Source organism: Gymnogyps californianus, chromosome Z (genome assembly GCF_018139145.2).
Source record: "Gymnogyps californianus isolate 813 chromosome Z, ASM1813914v2, whole genome shotgun sequence".
Classification (NCBI taxonomy): Eukaryota; Metazoa; Chordata; class Aves; order Accipitriformes; family Cathartidae; genus Gymnogyps; species Gymnogyps californianus.
The window spans coordinates 13,233,219-13,239,538 of NC_059500.1; positions in this window are offsets into that span (position 1 = coordinate 13,233,219).

Sequence of the window (6,320 nt, forward strand, 5' to 3'; positions counted from 1 at the left end):
GAATGCAGCATCTATTCACACAGAGTACAGAAGCTAACTGGGTGTGTTGATAAAATGATTTCTAACAATATTGGCATTTATGTGGTCACAGTTAGGCTTCAAAATTTACTGTCAAAAGGGATAGTTCATACTTAACACTTATTTTTTCCATGTGTTTGATGCAGATCAACAGTGACTTGGTCCACATTTGCAAATTCATCTTTGCAATTGGAAAGTCTAGAAAAAAAAATTTCCCACCAAAATGGAAAGCTCAATCTCTACAGTGAACAAACATAAAAAATCCATTGGAAGAACAGGAAATCTGAAAATGCCCAGATATTCCTTTAGCCTTTCAGCAGTTGCATATGGCACCTTGTTGCTGAACATGTAATTTCACAGTCTATTCAGTACACATTTTGAAAAGGTGGGAAACATCTACTGTTCCTAGACTTTGGATTTGTTAATAGTTTAAGAGAGGGAGAAAAAAAAGGAAAGTGATCACAGTATATAGTAATGGATCAAATTCAGCTAAGACAGCTTAACTAAATATTTTTAAACAAAGAACTTCACACAGTTGGAACCAGTAGGTTATAACATTTCCTAAAGCATTTAGTTACCTCTTTAGTACTGATCTGTGGTACTACTCTTCTATAATAACTTTAGCATACTATGTTATAGAGAAGTGACTGCATCCAATGATTCATGAATGTATAGTTCAGTATACAGTGCTTTTAATGAAATAGGTTTGCAGACTGAAGTTAGTCTATTTCTGTCTGCAACTTGAACATGATTGAGTAGTTTTTAAAAGTCTGCTTAAGATCAGGCCCTGATGAGAGCAAGGTGCATCATAATAATAAACATTACAGAAATCTTGTGATTTATGTATCCCAGGTTATGTCACTATAGTCTCCATTTGTCGTGACAAGTACAGCAGTTGGCGCTGACCTAAGTCAGCTTTGATTTCTCCTTCAGTTCCCTAGTAAGGCATTTTATATTGTATGCTGAGTTCTGGTCTAAGTAGATCCCAAGTACTTCCACTTCATAAAATCTAAGGCAGGCCTAACAACAAAGGTTTAAATGTGAAGTACTACTACATGCTGTTTGCTGTTCTAAGAGCTTCCATTCTAGCTTACAAAAAGATGCCAAAAGAATTACATCTACTGAGAAGCTTTGAATTCTTAGCAGAACACACAATTTCTCTTCAAGGGGCTCTTGAAATCATAGAATCATGGAATGGTTTGGGTTGGAAGGGACCTTAAAGATCATCTAGTTCCAGCCCCCCTGCCGTGGGCAGGGACACCTTCCACTAGAGCAGGTTGCTCAAAGCCCCATCCAACCTGGCCTTGAACACTTCCAGGGAGGGGGCATCCACAACTTCTCTGGGCAACCTGTTCCAGTGCCTCACCACCCTCACAGTGAAGAACTTCTTCCTTATATCTAATCTAAATCTACCCTCTTTCAGTTTAAAACCGTTACCCCTCATCCTATCACTACATGCGCTTCTAAAAAGTCCCTCTCTGGCTTTCTTGTAGGCCCCCTTTAGGTACTGGAAGGCTGCTATAAGGTCTCCCCGGAGCCTTCTCTTCTCCAGGCGGAACAACCCCGACTCTCTCAGCCTGTCTTCATAGGAGAGGTGCTCCAGCCCTCTGATCATCTTCGTGGCCCTCCTCTGGACCCACTTCAACAGGTCCATGTCTTTCTTATGTTGGGGGCCCCAGAGCTGGATGCAGTACTCCAGGTGGGGTCTCACAAGAGCAGAGCAGAGGGGGAGAATCACCTCCCTCGACCTGCTAGCCACACTTCTTTTGATGCAGCCCAGGATGCAATTGGCGTTCTGGGCTGTGAGCGCACGTTGCTGGCTCATACTAAGTTTTTCATCCACTAATACCCCCAAGTCCTTCTCCGCAGGGCTGTTCTCAATCCACTCATCGCCCAGCCTGTATTTGTGCTTGGGATTGCCCTGACCCATGTGCAGGACGTTGCACTTGGCCTTGTTGAACCTCGCGAGGTTCGCATGGGCCCACCTCTCAAGCCTGTCAGGATCCCTCTGGATAGCATCCCTTCCCTCCAGCATGTCGACCACACCACACAGCTTGGTGTCGTCGGCAAACTTGCTGAGGTTGCACTTCATCCCACTGTCCATGTCGCCGACAAAGATGTTAAACAGCGCTGGTCCCAATACCAACCCCTGAGGAATGCCACTTGTCACTGGTCTCCACTCGGATATCGAGCTTTTGACCGCAACTCTGGGTGTGACCGTCCAGCCAATTCCTTATCCACTGAGTGGTCCATACGTCAAATCCATGTCTCTCCAATTTAGAGACAAGGATGTCGTGCAGGACACTGTCAAATGCTTTGCACAAGTCCAGGGAGATGACGTCAGTTGCTCTTCCCTTATCCACCAATGCTGTAACACCATTGTAAAAGGCCACCAAATTTGTCAGGCAGGATTTGCCCTTAGTGAAGCTATGTTGGCTGTCACCAATCACCTCCTTATTTTCCATGTGCCCTAGCATAGTTTCCAGGAGGATCTGCTCCATGATCTTGCCTGGCACAGAGGTGAGACTGACTGGCCTGTAGTTCCCTGGGTCTTCCTTTTTTCCCTTTTTAAAAATGGGGGTTATGTTTCCCCTTTTCCAGGCAGTGGGAACTTCACCGGACTGCCACGACTTCTCAGATGATGGATAGCGGCTTAGTCACTTCACCCACCAGTTCCGTCAGGACCCACGGATGCATCTCATCAGGTCCCATGGACTTGTGCACCTTCAGGTTCCTTAGATGGTCTCAAACCTGATCATCTCCTATGGTGGGCAGTTCTTCATTCTCCCAGTCCCTGCCTTTGCCTTCTGCGACTTGGGCAGTGTGGCTGGAGCACTTGCCGGTGAAGACTGAGGCAAAGAAGTCATTGAGTACCTCAGCCTTCTCCATGTCCTGGGTAACCAGGTCTTCTGTTTCCTCCCAGAGAGGGCCCATATTTTCCCTAGTCTTCCTTTTATCACCAGTGTATCTATAGAAGCTTTTCTCGTTGCCCTTGATGTCCCTGGCCAGATTTAATTCTGTCAGGGTTTTGGCTTTCCTAACGTGATCCCTGGCTGCTTGGACAATTTCTCTGTATTCCTCTCAGGCTGCCTGTCCCTGCTTCCACCCTCTGTAGGCTACTTTTTTGTGTTTGAGTTTGTCCAGGAGCTCCTTGTTCATCCATGCAGGCCTCCTGGCGTTTTTGCCTGACTTCCTCTTTGATGGGATGCATCACTCCAGAGCTTGGACGAGGTGATCCTTGAATATTAACCAGCTTTCTTGGGCTCCTCTTCCCTCCAGGGCTGTATCCCATGGTACTCCACCAAGCAGATCACTGAAGAGGCCAAAGGCTGCTCTCCTGAAGTCCAGGGTAGCAAGCTTGCTGTGCGCCCTCCTCACTGCCCTAAGGATCTTGAACTCCACCATTTCATGGTCACTGCAGCCAAGGCTGCCCTTGAGCTTCACATTCCCCACCAGCCCTTCCTTGTTGGTGAGAACAAGGTCCAGCATAGCACCTCTCCTCATTGGCTCCTCTTATCACTTGGAGAAGGAAGTTATCATCAATGCAGTCCAGGAACCTCCTGGATTGCTTATGCCCTGCTGTGTTGTCCCTCCAACAGATATTGGGGTGGTTTAAGTCCCCCATGAGGACCAGGGCTTGTGAAAGTGAGGCTGCTCCTATCTGTCTATAGAGGGCCTCATCTGCTCAGTCTTCCTGGTCAGGTGGCCTGTAGCAGACTCCCACTAGGAGACTCCCACTATAATGTCACCTGTCCCTGCCTTCCCTTTAATTCTGACCCATAAGCTCTCAGTTGTGTCCTCATCCACCCCCAGGTGGAGCTCCATGCACTCCAGCTGGTCATCGACATAGAGGGCAACACCCCCTCCTCCTCTCCCCTGTCTGTCCTTCCTGCAGAGCCTGTATCCTTCCATGCCAACACTAGAATCACAGCCATCCCACCACGCCTCCATGATGCCAATAAGATCATAGCCCTGCAAGCATGCACACACCTCTAATTTGTTTATTCCCCATGCTACATGCATTTGCATAGAGGCATTGAAGTTGGACCCCCGATCAAGCTGACTTACTGGCTGGAATTCCTTCTCAAACATACTTTTACTATTCCCCTGATGAATCAAATCAGGAGCACTTAGCACACAGATCAACTTATTTGAGGTTTATTGCTGTAGATAGCAAGCCAGCTCCGAGTTCTGTGCTAGGCACATACTTGTTTTCAGTGTCCTCTGGTCTCAAAAGATTGTATACCATGGACCTCCTGTCTGGCATGTTTCCTAGGCATAGATTTAACATCCGTTCACTGAAACGAAAACTTCATGCTGGTGACATCCTTAAGGTTTTCCAATTGTTGGTGATCTCAGCAGCAGATTTTGTAGTACAACTGACATATATTTGTGTGTTTATGCACATGCATGCTTACGTGTACAATGGAGTTTTAGAACAGTGTCATTTAAAATGAGCAATAGCGATTATTCATTTTCAAGATAATACTGACAAAAAGAGGGTATCTAGTTGTTGTACGTCAGAAGACAGAAAAAAATGTCCACTGCTTTGTAAAAGATGTGAGTTTCTCCCCTTTTTGCACTCAGACTGTGTTAGCATGTACCCAGTTTTGCTAGCTTGGGAAAATCCTCACTGAAAGCTACTGCACAAATGCATGAAGGCATAAGAATGCCAACATGCTTCTGTGTCAATTTAAAAAAAAAACCAAAACCCTTGTTGTAAGATCTTACAACATACTGCAGGATCTTGCTGTGTTGTAACTTTTTTTTTCATTACCTCCTTTACATATTACCTCTGCTGCCTATGCTGCCACTGCATGTCTCTATGGGGACAGACCCTCCAAGGACAGCTCCTGTGGGGATGAAATCCAACGTCCCCCATGCCCTCTGTTCCCTCAGACAATGCTAAATCATGGAAGGGTCAGGTCTCACAGTACGCTGTGGCAGCAGCTGTCCTTCTATTCAAATATTCCTGGCCTGCTTTGTTATCTTGCCTAACATGTAATGCTGCAGTCCCCAGATGAAGGATTTTTTGCTGTCCCCCATCATTTCCCTGCAAATTTAAGTGAATTTTGTAATATCTCTTAATATACCATTTCTTGGAGTTGCCAGAGTATGTTTATTAATATAAACATTAATTTTTGGTCTGGGAAATTCATGACAATTTTCACGTAAAGAGGTAATCTGTAACAGAGCAATCCCACAATAACAAAACCAAAATGATTTCTTAAAATAGTACATGTACAAACACAGTTGAAAAGCACATTAGAAAGCTAAAGCTTCAAGAACAATTGTATAGTAGGCAACCAAAATTCAACAGACAGGCACATTATTTCACAGACACGTTTCCTAAAGGTAGCTTCTTAGATGTTTTCCCAGGAAGGGGCTGATCTATTGTTAAGCAGTCTTAAGTCCTGAATAATCTCTTGGACTGCCTTATACATGAACTTGCAATGGATCAAATGAGAAAACCTGTGACTAAAGCCATGATCAAGACTGTGAGGGTATGTATCTGGAAATTCATCAGAAGTGTAAGAGTACAAGTGTGCAACTAAGGATCTGAGAATGTTTTCTGGAAGTAATGTAGTAATTCAGACAGTTCAGTTAGATGGAGCAAAAAAAGTCAGAGCTCTTGGTCACAAAATCCTTCACATCTGGCACAGATAAGGCAGACAGGTGTCGTGATGAAGAGCTCATATGCCAGAAAAGCTAACCCATTTTTTTCATGTTTTCCATTCTATTAGTCTAATGAAAAATGTAACTTGAACATTGACCATCTTGACTTCATCTTAATTCTAAACCAAAGCGTAACGTTTGCAGGAGTCATAGGAACTAACATCCCCCTTTTGAGCTGAACATCTTGGATCTGCTGGAATAGCTGTAAAATATTATTTTCCCTTTTCACAGTTACCACAGTTATTATGTTAAAGCTACTCCATAAAACTTGACTTTATATATGTTTCATTTAGAATAGAGTATTTCAGTTGTAAGGTCCCTATAATGATCATCCAGTCCAACTGCCTGACCACTTCAGGGCTGACCCAAAGTTAAAGCATGTTATTAAGGGCGTTGTCCAAATGCCTTAAACACTGACAGGCATGAGGCATCGACCACCTCTAGGAAGCCTGTCCAGTTTCTGCTGCTTAATCTGTTCTCTGCACCTAAATTTCTCTCCCACTCTTCAAAATGACTTTTTTTTTTTTTTTTTAAATCATCTAATACTTTACAACATAGGGTAAGACACTTGCTATCAACTGGTGGAGTATTCCAGTCATTAAAAGTTAAAAGTCATGTAAAAGCAT